The 19,781-nt window shown below is 41.8% G+C and overlaps 1 pseudogene; it reads right to left on the bottom strand.

Annotated features, from left to right (window-relative positions):
- Positions 1-13,796: 13,796 nt before the first annotated feature.
- LOC119732860 lies at positions 13,797-15,476 on the bottom strand (annotated as a pseudogene).
- Positions 15,477-19,781: the final 4,305 nt, after the last annotated feature.

The raw sequence follows: 19,781 nt of genomic DNA, 5'->3' as shown, positions 1-19,781 counted from the left end.
GTGTCATTAAATAAAAGCAGCAGATCAACGTACCTGTCACTTCATATTTGTTTCCTAAACATTAATCGGGACTTGATAACCCGAGGGTGCTTTGCCCTGACCCGACAAGATCCGGCGGGTCTGGTCTAAGTATAAAGAATGGGAACTCAGTGCTGAGGCCGGTACAGGCTGGCTATTGCGAAGGTGAGTGACAGAAGTGTCATGCCTCGTATTACTACCAAATACACTAACCTTATCAGCCGTGTCTGAGTCAGTAAGTTAGAAATGTTCAGTGTTCATGGTAGGCAATGCTAGAGCCTTAGAGCTCACCGTGGATTCGTCGTTGGCGTGGTCCACTTCCCCTACTCGGTCCAGGAACTTGGTCAAGCTTCGGCTCCTCTGCTCGGTCCCAACCTTGCTGCTGGCATCCCACTTCCGGAGTCGTTACATCCTCCAGCTGTGACGGCCGTCCACGCACTCTTGACTGGATAGCACACAAACGAGGTGACCGGCGCAGCTTCCTGGCATCCTTCCCTTTCCCGGATGCTTGAGCTGAGGCTGACCGATTGGCTTTAGGCATCTTCAAAGGACAAGGAAACTAAAACACGTTCAATGGGAAAATGAAAGCTGAGAAAACAAGGATGGCGTACACTTCAAAAGAAAATCTAAAGAGGAGAAAATCAAAAATGAAAGCTGAGAACGTGAATAATGTTTCCACATTCATTTGTTGCAACGAAGTAGGCCTCACCACACGGCAACAGCCCAAGCATTGCCTCTATCCAATCACGTTACTCCTGGACTAGCCAATCAAACTTGTTAATACATTTTCATAAGCCCCAACCCATTACTTAGGCAGGAAACCAGTTTGTGCAGAGTGTAAGAGAATTTATCGTTCAGTTGATAAAATTAATTCATCAATACTGCACTGTCTGTGTGAATTTGGGCAAGAAAGACCAGTATTTCTTTTCATTTGCTTTTTTGCAGTGAGACAAAAGTTATCTTTTTTGAAACAAGACATCAAATAAATCCTGTCAAATTTTGAAGAGCTCTGACATTTTGAAGTGCTCTGATGGTTTGTTTCCACTCTTGTTATTACTCAATACTTTTAGGTTTTGTTGGAACATTACTACTGTGTGTACTCTTCGCATTTTGTTGTTTCAGGCAAACTGTGATCTCCTAAACTTGTATCAGTAAGCTAGCATTTAATCTCATTCAAAATAACTGACAATATTTTCTTACCTTTTTTGAATCCCCAGTCTAATCTATTAAAGATGATGTTTATCACGTAAAGAGCACAAACAGTTGAGGCTTTTGATGGGGCAGATCTGGTAAAGATGGCGCTGGCCAACACAGCATCGTCATCAAGTCGTGTGACATGGTTTATATATATAGAGCTTGGGATTTTTGTTGTGCTGCATACGTATACATGTACAATCTGTATATATCGGTTTATCTGTGTACATATTTACTTGACACTTGAGTTTTGGACCTTAGATGGGTGCATGCATTCTATTTATATGTACATGCTGCACTTTGTTAAATTTCAATCGCATACACCTCACATACATTTAATTCCACTCAGTTTTTTTTCAACCATCAAATAAAATAAGCTGTCAAAATATTTTGATCAAGTCCTTCATACATGTATTTCTCACACACAAAAGCTTCTTTTTTCTTGTAACAATAATGATCAAGAATTTTCAGTCTATTTGAAATTTGTCCATGCATATCCGTGCTACTGGGGGAAGTTGAGTGTAATGGAGTACGACAGAATTGACTGTACATAAATTTATAAGGGGCGACTATGTCCTGATCAGTTGGAAACCAAAACAAATCAAATGAGAGGAGTTGCCAAAAGTTACCCAAACAAACAGTGTTACACCCAATGGGGAGGGGTGGCTTTTAAAAAATAAATAACAGGACTGTGAAAAGTTTCGAATTTTCTTGGCTCTGTACTTAAAGATTCTAATTGAAGAATGTAGCTATAAAGACCATTGTTGATTATAAAATGCTATATAAACCAACTCAGAAGGATATGAAAACTGTCAAGTCCAATCAATAAAAACAGTAATGTAAAAATAGACTCCTGTGATTTCTAAACCCAATGGACATCCATGACATGCAGATTAGTAAAATTTTAGTTGTCATCCAGTCCAGAGAATATTTTCCTCAATAAATCGTCTCGGTTTTCTTCTAAATATTTTCCACAGGGAGCAGCAGTGACTGGATCCCAAGTAGCAACTTAGAGGACATACTAGGCACAGCAGCTAACAGGATGCCAAACTTCCCCCATCAAGACACTGTCAAGAGAGGATGGCTTTCAAATGAACAAGTAAGCATCTCACCCCTCCACCACCCCCGCTACACTCAATCAGCATGCGTTCATCAGGACTTGAAAACTGTTTACACTCGGGAATGAAGGAAGGGAGAGTCATCGCCAATAGAGGGCGCTGTGGCATATTTATTTGTTGGGGATCTGATTAAAAGGTGAAACAACTGACATTGTCAGCGGCTCTGAAGACTTGCAGACTGGTCCAAGAAATCTGAAATTTATTTGACCAGCTGGAATCCACACATAAAAGTGTCTGCCTATTTTATGTGTCAAACAAAGTAATCCAAAAATAATAAGTTGATGAATATGTAATTGCCAAAACTTGTAGAAAAAAGTTCGTCACACAGTCATTAATAGTTAAACACATGTGAAAGTTTGAACCCAATTCCACAGTTTCTGTTGTATGGTTCATCTGAGTTGTGGGATTCTGTTGGATTCAGGAAACTTCACTTTGTGGGTTTCTTTGGAGGTCGAGGTTTCCATGTGGAATAACAATGTAACAATTTCAAGGCATGATTGTTCTTTTTAATTTTTAGATGAAGAAAGGAGCTACTACAAAGAACTACAAAGAACTACAGAGTGGTAAGTGAATTCTTATTCTGAATAAATGAATGAATTTATTTCTGTTCATTTCATTTCAAAACATCTGATTTTACAAGTCAATTTGAATATTTAATTGTAACACGTGTTTCTTTCATTGTTTTGAAGTTTGCTGAAATTGCAACCAAATAAGTAAAACAATGAAAACAGAGGTATGGAATTGAATTCTCGAAAAGACAAGGACATTTCATGGAGGCAGTCAGGCCAAAAGCAAGGCAACGGAGGCCATAGCTTCCTGAAATTCAATACCATTGATTTGAACATTTGTTAAAATGATTGGCAACCTTTCACACTTGAAGAATTTGTAACCTTCAAAGAGAAATAATAAAAATTTCCATCAAGATAATGCCTTGTGAGTAAAGTTTAGACAAGTCTTTATTCTGTGAATTCAGACAGGAAACCAAATGAATAGGATAAGTATTTGTGCTCATCTTTAGCGGACATTTTGATGATTAAATGATCATCCACATTAGTGTTTCATTGATATAAATGCAAATGTACAAAGCTTGTAAATAATAACAGTAAACATGATTTCTATGAAAAACTTTAAAATGAAAACAAAAACTACAAAAACTTTTTTCTTCTTTTTTAAAATGAACCGAGTGAATATTAAAACACTAATATTTAAAGTAATCTTGATCAACTTTCATAGTTTGTGTATGCTTAAAGGTACATTGTGCATAGGATCATTTGCTTTTTGCGGGTTTTTTTTTCTCCGAAGCAACAAAAGTGCTCAATATTTCAAGTATGGTGCATAACAAGCATTCTGTTCAAGTCTTAGCTGAGTGGCTACTATACGTTTTTGAGAAAACAGAGAAAACATAATGCACAAATCTTTGGATCTCATAACTGGATTCTGTAGGCACCCCATTTTGAAACCACCTTCAATGTTTGTTTTCTGACAATACCATTTCAGGTGGAATTATTTCACAGGGTGTTTGTTACCAGTCCTATCTTCACTTTGAGGTTTCTGTCATTAAATCGGTAGGTACTTATCTAGGTAATTGCAAATGATCCTACATGGCTTTAAAAAGTGAAGTTAACAGAAAAAATTAATAATTAAAATTGTACAAGCTGTAATTTCTATTATCAGCAAATGTAATGTAGAGATAGCACAGAATACAATGAGTAGATGTATGTTCTATTAGGAACAAATTGAAGAATATACATAAAGGGAGTTTACAAAGTCTTGTTGTGACTACTGAGATCTACATACAGTGGTAAATTGTTCAACACTAAAAAGTCTACTTGAACATTTAATTTTTACAATAAGATTGATACTTTGCAAACAAATTCATAATTCTTTCTTTTTGCTGAAACCCAAACTGAAGTGATGATTTTTTTTTTCATTTTCCAGTTTTCTGAAATGGCAACCAAAAAATCCAAAACAATGGAAACAGAGATGTGCAATTAAATTCTTGAAAAGACAAAGAAATCTATTTGTTTTGTAAGGAAAATAATTGAATTAGAAATGTGCTATTTGTTTGGGACCTTTTCAAGGTGGCAGTCGGGCCAAAATCAAGGCAACTGAGGCCGTATAGCTTTCTGAAATTCAGCTTCAGTCGAGCTGATTTCTAATAATTCAAACTGAAGGGATATTCAGTTAGCAAAAATGTTAACAAAATTTCAAATCAAGATAAAAACATTCTTATAAACATAGTCTTCATTCTGTGAATTAAGACAGGAAACCGAATAAATTTTCACTCATCTTTAGCAAACATTTCAATTAGTAAATTATCTTCAATTCGCATGTAAATGCATCGTAAATTCAAATGCGTAAACAGAAACTGCAAAAAGTAATGTCAAAACTGAGTAAATAAAGGCTTACATTGAACAGTAATCTGAGTACTAACTATCATGGTGATGTGTATGATAAAAATGAATTTCAACAATATTATTTCACCAACTACTTGTAGTATGGTTATATCTCAAGGATGAAGTGGTTGTAAAACTGTCTCAAAATTTCTATTACCAAAAGTACAGTGTATATTGGATCACATGTAGATTCCATTAGGAACACATTTCAGAATCTCAGGGAGTTAACGAAATCTTGGCTTAATGTCTCCAGCTTTGGCTTCTACTTTTAATAGCCTCTGATGAGGTCAAAATATAAACCTCATGAACACTGACAACACAATTCTCCATTATGTGAATGAAGATCTGAAACCACATGAATAGAATGAGCTTTGTCACTAATCTTTAGGATACATTTAGACAAGTCAATTTACTTGAAGAGTAGAGTTTTATTAATTAAATAGGCACAAATTTAACTGAGTGAATAAAGGCTTATCTTGAACACTAATCCTAACACTAAATTGAACTGAGTAATGCATTTGTAAAGTTGTAATTACTCAAAATAAATTTTAAGAATGTTGCATCTCAAGAACGAAATGATCCTAAACATTTCTCAAGTCTTTGTTATGAAAGATAGCAGAATATATACAGCAAGTTCCACCAGGAACAATTTAACAGTCTTAATTGTGTTTATGAAATCTTGGCTTCGTCCCTGGCTTTGGCCTCAGGCTGCATGATTTTTGTCCCCTGATGTAACTCCAGTACAATATTGGTCCATTTTCTTCTTCAGAGACACCAAATCCTGTCACACAAGGCCAATGGATGGTTGGTGCATTTTCACTTAGTTTAAATGTGGTAGGATTCTTAGGAATCTAGAGCCAGAGATGAAGCGGAAGCCACAACGAAGCCCGGGTTTCATAAACACCACAGAAAGTTGGTGAGTATTGGCTAGATTTATGGCAATCCATGTACTGGGTGAGGGAGGGGTGTTGGGTTGAGGAGGCGGGGGTCATTACATTCAAACACCTCAACACCCACTAAACTCCCCTCTCCTTTCAAATTTACCATTTAATTTAGACAAAGATACTAGATTCCAGTCATTATACATATACATGTAAGATTAAAACAAATTGTCCCCCAATCAAATCAAATGTAACTGTAGTCAATACACTGTTTATATAAGACTTTGTATAGTAACAAAATGTAATTGATGCACTGTTTATTTAAGAATTGGTATGGTAAAATGGTTCACATCAGAGGGATCTGGCAGTTTGGATTTTTGAGGAGAGATGTGATATGAGTGCGACATGAATGTTGATTGGTGCTGTAATGACTGGACAATTTCATACTCAACATTTGCTTTTGGGATGATGATGATTGCTAGTCAATGTCATGTTGGATGACATCACACCTTTTGATACATCTTGATTGAGTTGTCATCAGCCACTGCCAGCTGTCCCTCCGATGTGAATGTGATTCCACATGGGTTATACAGATGTAAACAAATGTAACATACATTGTATGTACAGTATATGAATGCACTGTCACTATATACAGTATATGAATGCACTGTCACTATTCTCAGTCCTCATGAAATATAATGGTTGGATTAATGTTCCAGATTGTTCTACCTTTGCTATTACCAAGATCCACTTTCTTTGACATACCTCCACTGACCACAACTCTATCAGTGTCGTCATCAACAGCCAGGTAGAAAGGTGGAGTCTGCACTGGTATGATGTGTAGGATCTCACCATCAGTGGCTTTGTGTTCAGTCCACACCTTATTGTAGGTGTCGCCTACTAAGATGCTATTCTTTGTTACTGCTAGACTCAATAGGTTCAGTTTTGTCTTGTATACCTGATGCTTCAACGTTGGGAACTGCATAACAAGAGTGTTGTCCTTCATGTTGAACACCTTGACATACTTGCTTCTACGTTCCAACACAAGTAAGCGTTGCTCAGTATTGTGGGTGGCTGCAACTGCCACTGGACCTGTGGGTAAAGAAGAACTCAAATGTAACATACATTGTATGTACAGTATATGAATGCACTGTCACTATTCTCAGTCCTCATGAAATATAATGTCCACTTCAGGGACTCCCTTACCTGTTAAACCTACAATTTGCATATTTCTCTAAGCCTTAGGCTTCCACGCTAGATTTTAATACCACACAAGGGCGCTAGTTATTTCTTTCGTGAGTTATACTTCAAGATTCGGTGCTTCTGGGCATGATTTATGCCCCCGTTGCAGACCGTGTAACCGGCGAGTGCCGTGCTCGGTTTGTAAGAAGTGGGGGTCAGCAGAGTGGGAGGCCGTAGCAGCATGGATGCGTTCCCGGTCTCCCTCGGGTGATTCTGCAGGCAGTGTGTCTTCCGGGGCACCGAGCAAGGCGACATCGGCGGGACAATCACCGCTTTCTGGGGTCATGCCTAAAGGGTCTCTGGCCACCAGTAAAGCATCGGGTCATACTACTAAATCCGTGCCAGTGAGGCCTCCGGAATTTAGTTTAGCCACTGGCACCGAGAGTCCGAGTCTTACCACTCAATCGGGGGACATGCCCCAGGCTGGTTTGAGTGAAGGATCCGACACGGCGCCCCCAGCCGGGCAGCCCGTGCTCGCTTCCAAACGTACGCCGGGGAAGAAAAAGGAGAATTCCCGGGCCAAAGCTATGCCGGCGGGGCATATAGCGACGGGCCGCATTATTCCCGGTGTGACCGGAACAGCCCCCGAAACCGGTGTGGTTCCCGGTGGGTCCGGGGCAGAGACCGGTGCGACCGACACCGGAGCCCGCCCAAAGACATTGGGTGGCAGGAAACACGGGATGCAGGCTGCCGACGCAGCCACTACGGAGCCGGGCTCGATTGCCGGTCCCTCGGCTGAGGTTTCGGTAGATCCGGCTCCGGGTCCGAGTCGCGGACGCAACCGGAGCCGGGACAGGTCCGATGGTGAGACACACCGGGCGTAAGAGACGGCGGAGATATACTAGTTCAAGCTCTTCATCGTCATCCGCTAGCAGATCGCCACGAGGCCGTTGACGGCATCACAGCAGGCGGGAAGATCCCACGTCGGCCCTGTTATTACAGGGGTTCCGTGAATTGATGGCCAGTATTACGTCACTGATACCGAAACCGACAGCGCTGGCTCAACCGGTGACTCCACCGGAGCCCGGGCAGGTTTTACCGGAACCGGGGGCCGAGGATGAGATGTCAATCCTCATCTCGGATAATTTTTCCGACCCGGGGAGTGTGTCAGATAGGGACCCAGGGACGCTGGGTTTCGGCAGCGGTAGCGAGGAAACTTTTCCCTCGAGACAAAAACGTGATCGCCGGGAACAGCCCCCAATTCCTCGGTGGATTCGGATGAGTCATCCTACCAATCCACGACTGACCAGCGATTGCGCGTGGTCATGAAGGATATGGTACGGATGCTACATAATTATACCGTCGAAGGACGAAGAGGAACCGGTAGAGGGTGCTAGACAAACGTTAAAGCGCCGGACCGCGCCGGTCGAACCGAAGGAATTTTCCGGTTCTTCCGATTGATCGGCTGTGCGCCGATCGCATGAACGCACTTTCGGAGGTTAAAAAAATACGTCCGTTCGTGCGCCGTGAAACTCGCCCGTTCAGAGTACCTCAGGCGGACTTCGATAAATTTTTATCAGTGCCGCCCATGCCCGCTACGGTACGTTATAAAATCGCGGCGGATTCGGGTGGCCGAAGTTCGGTGAAATCACCTTTTCCATCAAAAGAAAAGAATGTTTTTGAAGAGTCATTACTTAAGATTGACACAGCTTCACGTGCAGGAATTCGAGTGGCATGTTTTCTACAACTCCTGTCAGAATACTTGGTGTGTTCTTGTGAGGCAGACTCGCCGGTGTCACCAGAGGCAACTGAGACAGCGTTTCGTTGCCTTGACGACGGGCTACGGCTGTGCATGGACCAGTTTATGCGGGTGTCTTTGATGACAATCAATGCCCGCCGAGCTAATGTGTTGGATACAATCTTTGTTCCCTCTGATGGTTTGAGGTCCAGCCTGGAATCCCTCCCCCGACTAAGTTCCGACTTGTTTGGAGGGAAATTCCAAGAGATCATGCAAGCTGAAGCGAAGCGGATAAAAGCTACGAACAAGATCAATCTCAATAGACAGCCTAGTCCGAAGGGCAGCTCTCGTCCGGCCAGAGGTGGCAGTGCAACGACTAGGGGCAAGACATTCCCCCGTAAACCGTTGAAGCCGTTTGCCTCCAACCCATCGGGCTCGTCTTACAAGGCCACTACAACAGTGGGACAGAGTCAGGCCTTTGGGTCACGTACCCGGGGTAGAGTTGGCTTCACCCCCCGCTCCAAAGCTTCGCGCGGAGGTTACCGGGGCGGGGGTTGGCGCCGGTGACGGCACCCTTCCCACGGCCCCCTATTCAGGGCCCATAGGGGGTCGACTCATACGTTTCGCAAGGACTTGGGCCCTTTTGTGCAACGACGGGTGGGTACTCAAAACAGTAACTTCCGGCTACAAAATAGAGTTCACAAGTACTCCCCCGTCTGCGTACCTACCGAGAGTAACACCGATTCCATCCGACAAGACCAAGCGTCACGCTCTGGAGTCGGAGATATCCGCCCTCTTAAAGAAAGGGGCAATACGCAGAGTGCCGACAGAGGATGCGACTCGAGGATTTTTCTCGACATTCTTTCTAGCGCAAAAAAAAAAACGGGAGAATGGCGACCGATTTTGAACCTTCGGCCGTTAAACAAATATGTCCGACCCAAACGGTTCCGGATGGAGTCGCTGAGGACAGTTTTGGATTCTTTACCCATTCCAACTTGGGCGATCTCCAAGACGCCTATCTACATGAACCGCTGTGGAACGAACATCAGGCATTCCTTCGGTTTCGTTACAATCAGCGGACTTACGAGTTCCTCACGCAACCCTTCGGCCTTTCCACTGCCCCGAGGGTATTCACGCGACTGGTGAAGGTCGTAGCTGGAATCCTCCGACAACGCCAGGTGCAAATCTTTGTTTACCTGGATGATTGGCTCATTGTGGGGGAGACGAAGGAGGAAACGAGTTGGGCACTCGAACTCACTTCCAACATCATTTCAGAGTTGGGGTTCCTGGTCAATGTCGAAAAATCCCAACCAAACCCAACGATGCACCCAGTTTTCTTAGGAGCAAAGTTGGACCTCCAGCGAGGGCTGGCTTTCCCGACTGAGGAGCGAGTCCAAAATCTTGTGGACTGCATCTCCCTCTTCCAGACTGCCAGCGTGGCCCCGGCAATAGCCTGGCTTCGGCTATTGGGCCTAATGGCAAGCATGGTGGATGTGCTTCCATGGTGCAGGATGCGGATGCGCCCACTACAATTACATCTACTTGCCCACTACCTTGACACATTGTGTCAATTGGCCGTCGTATTGATGACGTGAGGGGCTTTTTTTACGGAGCTAGTGAGAACCAATAGCTCTGTAGAAAAAGTGCTCACCATGAAGTGTGGTATCATTGATACGAAATTTCCATTCCATAGAACCTGAATAAAAGGCCTTCATGCACAATACATGCTATCAATGCTGTAGTAGTCACCAATTACAGTGAACAATAGCTCTGTGCAGAGGATTAGTGAGGCCCCTGGTCTTTGCGGTCAGTTAGTGGAAGCCCTCATCACTGCTGGATATAAAACCACAGGATTCATTGTTATTAGAAATAATGGTGATTTGTATCGGGAGCCGGCAGTGCCAACCGTCGGACGGTTTGTAGAAACAGTTCACCCGCTTTCTATGCAAGCGGGAGCCGATTAAAGAGGGGCTCAATTGAAAGCGGCTCCCGGTAAATGAACTGGGGGTATTTAGCCTGTCCGCCTTACGCTTACAGCGGTCCACCTGGCGGGGAAACTGAATATCATGGCGGACGCTCTGTCCCGGGGGAAGGTCCTTCCAACGGAGTGGACTCTTCACCTGACAGTAGGTCAGTCGATCTTCCAAGTATGGGATCGTCCTCACATCGATCTTTTTGCATCGGCACTGAACCATCAGTTACCGGTGTATTGCGTGACGCGTTTTCCATCAGTTGGAAGGGCATGCTGGCATACGCTTTCCCACCAATCTCGCTCCTGCCAAGAGTATTGACAAAGGTTGAGACAGAGGAGTGCAGAGTCATTCTCATCGCTCCCTTTTGGTCGCGCCAGCCTTGGTTTCAGAAAATCGTTCGGCTGTTGTGCAACCCACCGATAATTCTTCCGGGGCGACCGGACCTACTGCGTCAGCCGCGGTCTCTGATCCCGCACCCAGGGATAGAGTCGCTTCACTTAACATCTTGGATGCTGTCGAGCAGTCACTGCGATCAGCAGGCCTTTCAGCAGACGCTGCTTCATTGGCAGCCCGAGGCCGCAGACTGTCTACCCGTCGAACTTACGACAGCAGATTACGACATTATCATAGGTGGTGTGAAGAACAAACTCATGATCCATGCACAACACCTTTAGCAGTGGTAGGAGACTTCCTCATGCACCTGTTCCATGAGGACCTGACAGTATCCACTATTCGGGGCTACAGATCAGCCATAGCGGCTGTCCATAAGGGATTGTCGGATGGATCTACGGTGTCGGATAATGCTAGCCTGACTCAGCTCATGTGGGGGATGTTCGTTGAGAGGCCTCCATTTCAGAAGCTGGTTCCGTCTTGGGATCTGGCACAGGTCCTTCAGGTCTTGGCAGGACCGCCATATGAACCTATATTATGGCCAACACCTCTTTGTTCGACCTATCCGTCCAAACGGTCTTCCTGTTAGCCACGGCCACGGCTAGACGAAGAACCGAGATTCATGCCCTTTCGGTGGAACCGGGGCATATTCGATGGGAACCCAACGGGGTACGACTGGTGCCTCGTCATGGGTTTTTAACGAAGAATCAATCTCCATCCTTCTTTCCTCCACCGATTTTTGTTCCGGATCTTAAAGGGTTTTCCTCCGTCCCACAAGATAAATTATGGTGTCCAGTTCGAGCACTGAAATGGTACTTGGCTCGAACAAAAACCTTGAGAGGAGACACCACCCAACTATTCATTTCAACAAATAAACCGCACGGGGCGGTGTCGGCAGACACTATTTCCCGGTGGATTGTTACGGCTATCCAAGCCTCGGTCAAAGACTGGCCGAATTCACCAACCAATCCAGTCAAGGCACATGACACAAGAGCCATATGACAACGTCATGGGCTTACTTCAAGGGGGTCCAGTTACTGGTGAGTTCTTTAAGTTGCCATGTACACCACTGGTTAGGGAGAACGTGAAGGGACAAGGTTTAGGTTTCCCGAAGCATGGTTTTTGGATAGGCTCGCTCTGAAGCCCACCATCCGTTTTTCGGTGCTAGTCTATGCAAATTGTAGGTTTAACAGGTAAGGGAGTCCCTGAAGTGGACTCCCCCAAATCAAAGGTGATTTGGGAGTCCGCGAAGGGACGATACTTACCTGTTAAACCTCCCCCCCCTCCTTCCCCACGGTGGCTCGCCCTAAAGTTAGATACTAGAGAAAAGAGGACGAGTTGGCCGTTGGCGGGAGCGGGGGCGGGCGATGGAGGGCGCCCTTGTGTGGTATTAAAATCTAGCGTGGAAGCCTCAGGCTTAGAGAAATATGCAAATTGTAGGTTTAACAGGTAAGTATCGTCCCTTCGCGGACTCCCAAATCACCTTTGATTGGGGGAACCTATGATAACCTACCTATATTAATGAAAACATGGCCTGCCTTAAAGCCCGGTCATGTAGAATGAATAGGCCTATACATGAACATTGTGCAGTCTTCAACCACCATACAAGTATAATTGTGAATAACTGCAATGTCTTGGAGATACAGTTTTGCAAAGTCTTTTATAAAGTTGATGCACTCTCTGTGCTATTCTCATTGTTCAAATATCAAAATAGATTAGTCTTATATTTACCTGTATTGCTATTTTGTTTTAGCAATAACAAGGTTGTTCAATTTTCAAATGAAGCATTAATTGAACAACATAAACCCCATTTTTAGTCATCAAATAATTGTATAATAAAAAACTGTATAATAACAATTTAGTTCTTGCAAACTTTAAGACACCTTTCACAAAATGTTCCAAGATTGGTGCTTACATCATAAACTAACAACTGAAAAAAAAGAAACTTGAAGCATATTGTGTTTAATTTGTAATTTAAGGTCAAAGGTCATTTCGTAGCGCATTTTCTCTGTGCTTCATCGTATGATTTTGGTTTTATTTTATGAAATGGAGGCCATTCAAAGAGCCTTAATATGATGTACAATTTTGCTTTGTATTTGCTATAAATTTGGAAATACAAGTATTGAAAGTTCGGAGGTCATGCTAATTAGTCAAAAGTTCGTTGACCTGTATCTCAGAATCTAACAAGCCGAACTACAAAAAAATCAGTTCTGGGGGTTTCTCATACAGGCCAATCATCACACCAAATCGTTTCAATCTTTGAGGGTTGGGTCCAAAATCGTGTTGAATTGACACGGAATGACACATTTTTGAGAGTCAAAATTTTGACTCCCAAAATTTGTTCTTGCAAGGATGGTTGTGTAGACGTTTATATCCTACATTTAAATGCTCTTTAATTTGAAGCCCAATTGGGTGCTTTCCAGGATGTAGTGTCCCTTTAAATCACTTGTAATTTGATATGGTGGTGACATTGTATGATGTCACCATTTTTGTCACATCTTTGTACAACAGTGCATGTTTGTACAAAGTTTTTCTTCATACCTTGACCCTTACGGAGTAAATCCATTTTGTTTAATATTCATACTGCTTTTAGTATTTTGAATTCACCTAACTTTGACCGTCAACCCCAGAAAGTCAAGCAACTTCACGTGTACACAGGACAAAAAATATGGTTCATCAACGTATGGTCCCTTAGATCACAAAATGTGAACAAGATTTTTTGCTTTGTTCAGGAGTTATGAATGAAACAAAATGGTCACTTTTTGAACTAGAATTTCTTTTCATTTGATACCTGCTGATGTCATCATGACTTCAGATTTGAATGCACACCTCAGTGTCGGGGGTATATGTTCATACCAATTTTAAAGGTCCTGCACTGTGCCTCCTAAAATATAAGCCATGGAGCTTTATTGTCCAGAAAAAAGGCAAAGCATGAACACTAAAGAAGAACAAAGACAAAACCAAAGGGTGATCTTGATGGGGGCTCAGAGCCATCAAGAACATTCTACTCACAGGGCAGATTGGTTTTTCGCAAAGCAACTTAAAAGCAACCCCTTTTGTTATTAAAGGTTACAGAACCCCAAAATAAAAATAGTTTTTCTTCTAAACAAACTGAAATCAGTAATGAAATAAATAAAAGTTTTGTTGTAGTTTTGTTTCATTTTGTGTGTGTGTCAGTGTGTGAGTTTTTTTAAACATAGGCCTACATGTATAGACATTTTTGTGAAGTTTTGTCTGGAGAACAAAATCATTTTTTTTGGGGGGGGGGCACTGCCAGCACATCAATTCCTTGCCATTATTTTATCGGTTTTCATTCTCAGTTGTCAGATCTGCATGTGTACATGGAAGACTTACTTATAATTTCCACACAATCATGAAAGTTGGTGTTAATGAACATGTGCATGAAAGAAACTTACGTTGTACGGGAATGGTTCCCTTGTGTTGTCCCTCATTGCTGCAGATGACCACTCGGTTGTTGAAACAGTCTACCACAGCAATCTCACCAGGTTGAGTAGCAGTAATATCTAGAGCCCTACTAAACTCTTTTACTGAACGAAGTCCCTTTTTAGCTTTACAAAACGTACAACACATCTTCAACTTGACTGCTTCCACCTCAAGCTTGCCCAGATTGATGTCACCAATCCTCTGACCCGGGTCGAAGCTCAGATTTGAAAGCTTGGGATCAATCTTGGGAGGATTTTGACTCTTGAGTGATTTCAAGTCTTTGCTAATGATAAGATAGAAGGAAAGCAAATCAGTGCCTGATGCAGTGTTTATGACATCCTGAGCTGTACTGAAGGAATGTTGTTTACTTTCAAGCATCATTGTCAGTGTTGACTGATGCTCATCATATGTTCTGTTGCGATCCTGCTGGAGTTGTTTGATTTCTTCAATCATCTTTGTCCCTTGAGTTGTCATCTCAGCTCTCATTTTATCCGCTTTGTCTTGCACAGCTTTCACAGTCTTTGTGACGTTCTGTTCAAACCTCTGCTTAGCTTGTGATGAAGTGGCCAAAGCTTGTTCAAGTCTTTTAATATCTGTGGTGAAATCTGGAAACATATCTTTCAGTGACTGTTTGTATTTGCAAGAAGCCTCTCCGAACTCAATGTAGTGGTGGTCTGGTTTACAGTGGTCTACTACAGTACAATCTCGGCAGATTAACTCTTCACATGTCTCACAGTAAAAGCGTTTTCACTTCTCCTTTGTGTTTGTGGCATTTAGACTCATCTTCTTCTGGTGTTTGTTTCACTGAACTAACCACCTTTTCTTGGAGTGAGACCTCCTCAACTATTCCCATCAAATGGAAATTTGTTTTCAGGCCTTGAATGCGTGTCTCTGGAAGTACTGTCTCCCGCTGACATACAGGGCAAGGAATCTTAGGCTGACCTGCATACCTGCTAATGTGGTATTGCTCCAGACATTTCTGGCAGAAGCTGTGCATGCAATCCAGCACCTTGGGCTGTTTACATTTGTCTGCACAGATGATGCATTCAAGATGGGGACCGATGTTCTTTAGAGCTGTAGCCATTTTATCTGTATACAAAGAGTATTTAAAAAGAAATTGAAATGGTTATAATACAGAGATGTAACTTTTTTTAATACTGCACTGTCTGTGTGAGTTTCATCCGGGCTGAAAAAAAACCCCAAATTTTATATTCATTTGCTATTTTGTAGTTATATGTATCCACTTTCAAACAAGATATCATTTTTTTTTTAGAATTCCTGTCAAATTACTTGAAACGGTAAGCAAGCATTTAAACTCATTCAAAATAACTGACACACTTTTCTTACCTTTTTAAAATTTCAACCAAATCACTTAAAAACAAAGTTTTTCCAATTTGACGCAAAGAGCACAAACAGTTGAGGCTTTTGATGGGGCGGATCTGGTAAAGATGGCGCTGGACAAACACAGCATCGTCATCAAGTCACGTGACATGGTTTATATATGGATTTTTGTTTTGCCGCATACGTATACATATGTATATCACACACTTGTACAATCTGTATATCTGTTTATCTGTGTACATATTTACTTGACACTTGAGTTTCGGACCTTAGATAGCTCCATGCATTATATACCAGTATCTACATGTACATGTACATGATGCACTTTGTTGAATTACAATCGCATGCACCTCACCATACATTTACATGTGATCCCACCAGTTTTTTTTTTTTACCATCAAATAAAAAAGTAAATAAAAATAATTTTTCCTCAAATCTTTCATATTCCACACACTAAAATTTCTTTTATCTTGCTATAAATCCTTATAAAGAATTTTCAGTCTATTTGAAGTTATCATTTTTACCAACCAAAAAAAATCAACGTTGAGTTAAAATTGATCTTGAGAGAATGTTGGCTGAGAGACAATGAGGAGTCAAGAAGATGACGGCCGGTAAACGTCTCAAGTCAAGTAAGAATGAAAGTTGTCTGAAAATAATCACTGCATCAGCTAGATTTGATGACTAGTGATCCTACATGTACTTAATGTCTTGGGAGCTTCATGTTAGGGATGTCTGGTTTGAATCTGGTGAATCTTTGCTTCAGATCCTACTGCTTGTTTTGGTTTGATTCCTGTTTATTCCCAGGTGTGACCTCAGTTATCCTTGAAGGAATTGAGGAGTCTTTGGTTCAGATCCTACTGCTTGTTTTCTTATCTATCAACCCCTGGTTCGATTCCTGTTTATTCCCAGGTGTGACCTCAGTTATCCTTGAAGGAATTGAGGAGTCTTTGGTTCAGATCCTACTGCTTGTTTTCTTTTCTATTGGCCTCTGGTTCGATTCCATTTTATTTTCCAGGTGTGACCTCAGTTATCCTTGAAGGAATTGAGAGGTCTTTGGTTCAGATCCTACTGCTTGTTTTCTTTTCTATTTGCCTCTGGCTCAATTCCATTTTATTTTCCAGGTGTGACCTCAGTTATCCTTGAAGGTTTCATGGGGGGGGGCTGTTGCTTGTTTTGGTTTGATTCCTGCTTATTCCCAGGTGTGACCTCAGTTATCCTTGAAGGAATTGAAGAGTCTTTGGTTCAGATCCTACTGCTTGTTTTCTTATCTATTTGCCTCTGGCTCGATTCCATTTTATTTTCCAGGTGTGACCTCAGTTATCCCAAGCCTTCAAGGTGTTAAGACACATCAAATTAAAACTGATTTCATCATCTTTCATTTTGTGCTCAATTTTGTTAAATTGGTAATCCGATGACTTTTGTGAGAAAAATTCCATCCAGAGGTGATCACCCCTAAAAGTGTATTCCGGAAGCCCATCGCCATTTTGAAAACTGATGCCTATGCTGCATTGCAAAGTAGAGCAATTAGGGCTTAATTCATCCAAATTACACAGCAATACGAGCTGGCAGTCCTGTTCACGGCTTCCACCTTTCTTCTTTTTCTTTTTACAAACCTTCAATTTCATGGCCCACAAAATGATGAAAGCAAAAAAATGGGTGCGTACAAATCGTGATATGGCCGGCGTATGCAATTTTAGGCTTATTGCCTGGCCTGCAACTATCAGTGTCCATAGATACGTGCATTGTACATGTCATTCCAAACTTGTTTCATCAAATGAGGTGTTAATACATGTACCTGTGCATACTTTTTCTTTCCATTCTGTGACATAATGGACTCATTTAATCTCTCATTTTGTGTTCTGTTTGTAAGAAACTCCCAATGAACAAGTTTGGATTTCTATAGAAGGTGTGAATTCCTTGGACCTAGCTCACAAACCAGCTTCAGTCAGAATTTTCAGTTGTCAAATTGCCAACCTGTCTGAAGAGTTGTTTCATGTCAATCTTTCATATGAGTGTCCACGATCAAAACTTGATTGTTTCAACTTGATTGGAATTGGGAGTAAATAACCAAAGTCTTTTAAAATCCGTACCAGGACCATTGCCATAGTAACAGGGCATGTGTTTTGCAATTTTGGGCCAATTAACGGGCTCACTGCAACTTCATTTTGGGCCAATTTACAGACTTGCTAATAATACATTTAGTTGCTTTCTTTTGAAAGGCCGCCCAGCCTGAATGCAAACCAATGTCACAAAATTAACTATATCACTACACAGCCTCACCCTTACATGTATGTGCATTGTACTTCTTAAAATTCATCATCTTTTAAGCCTTAATATAGCACACGTTTTCACAACTAGAAAAGTTGCATTTTGAACTCCATTTTAAACCCCCCCCCCAAAAAAAAATGCAAGTTGCCAGCTAGGCTCTCAGAATACTTTGCTGTTGGCTGTGATCAGATCTTTGTATATTTATATTTTCATATTTGGTGAGAAAATCTTTGGCAACTGCATACTCTTTCTGCAGCATCAATCCAGAAATGATTTTACAAAAACCTATGTTGAGATTTTTCCTTTCTTTCTAATTCAAATTGAGTATCAAATTTGTCAATTACTTTCAGACGAGTGCCACCAAATTCAGATTTCCTTTGCTCTTTCATTAAGAGTTAATTTTTTTCCCCGTGGACACTTATATAAATTACTTACATGAAATGACTCTTAGTTTTTGTTTTCGATAATTTTCTCTTTCAGGTGATGGTACATGTACACAATAAACAATGAAGATGACACCCAGGTCAGTCAATCCATTTATAATCTTGTTAATAAAACCTTGCATTTAATGTTGAGTAAGAAATTGGCATTGAAATAACTTTGAATTCTTGTTGTCATTAAGTTCTGACTTAACAAACTATTGATAACAATAAAGAAATGGTTTTGGAAGTCTTTCATTTGGAAAATGCAAAGAGTGTGAACAGTGGTAAGCTTTTAAGGGGGCGAATCCCAGAGAGATGGCACTGGCAAACACAGAATCATCATCAAGTAACATGACATGGTTTATATAGAGAGCTTGGGGAGTTTGGGGGACAAGTGCTGGATGCAACAGACATGTACAGTTCATTAACTTGTTTGTTTGCTGACATGTTTACTCTACATTTGAGTTTGTTTCTTGGACCTGATACGTTAATTAGTCTTTTCATATTTGGTGAAAAAATCTCCATTCTGAATGGGGACCATTCAGAATTTTCAATGTTTTAAAATTTCGAACTTTTTTCCAAATTGTGGGTGGGTGGGTCAAGCTAAATAATTGAAAATCGAAATTCACTTTCCATGGAAAAAGAAAAAAAAAGAAAGATAGATCTTTTGACTTGCCTGAACTACGCGCAAGCGTTCCGATATCGCGATGTGTTTCTTTTCCAACTTCGTCCCCTGTATGTACTGTACATGTACGTCATGTACGTGTATATAAACCCACCGTGGCATGAGAGGGAGGTGGTTTTTCAGTAGACTTGGACGCCGGGCGTTTGTAGCGGTTAGGCCGTGCAGAGGCAGCAGGGTACCAGGTGTACTAGATCGGCTCTATAACACGCCGTGGTCGTCGATTACCAATCGCTATAAAAATTGGTCAATTCAAACACTGGACTCAAAGACTACAAGGACCGCAGCCTGTGATGTGATGTCTGCCCAAACCTGATGGTTTTTCTTTCGCTCGTACCCCCCGCCCTACAAACAGGGCGGGGGGGGGGGGGGGGGGGGGGGTACGAGTGAATGTTTTCTCAGCTACCTCACTTGACAGGCACAACCTCGTATGTCACATGTCATCCACCTCATCCAGAAAACGACAAAACCACGGTCATCTTTGTGGCTCCCAAAACTACAACCTGTCATTCCCAACAGCATATCAGCTGGCAAAACACAAGAAAACTGAAAGTCACCAGTGCAAAAGAGGAAGACCGACAACTTCACGCCGTCACTGAACTAGACACACAGGGGTATACATGTTCATGTTCAAGTATATGTACATGCAAGTGCATGTAAATGTACAAGTTCAGTTTTTTATTAATTGAAATTGGGGTGGGTGGGTGGGTCAAAATTATTTGGAAAAAAAGTCG

The sequence above is a fragment of the Patiria miniata genome, unplaced genomic scaffold (genome assembly GCF_015706575.1).
Source record: "Patiria miniata isolate m_02_andy unplaced genomic scaffold, ASM1570657v1 HiC_scaffold_25, whole genome shotgun sequence".
NCBI classification, from domain to species: Eukaryota; Metazoa; Echinodermata; class Asteroidea; order Valvatida; family Asterinidae; genus Patiria; species Patiria miniata.
The sequence above is the reverse complement of the archived record's forward strand: the minus strand, read 5'-3'. Positions and strand labels throughout refer to the sequence as shown.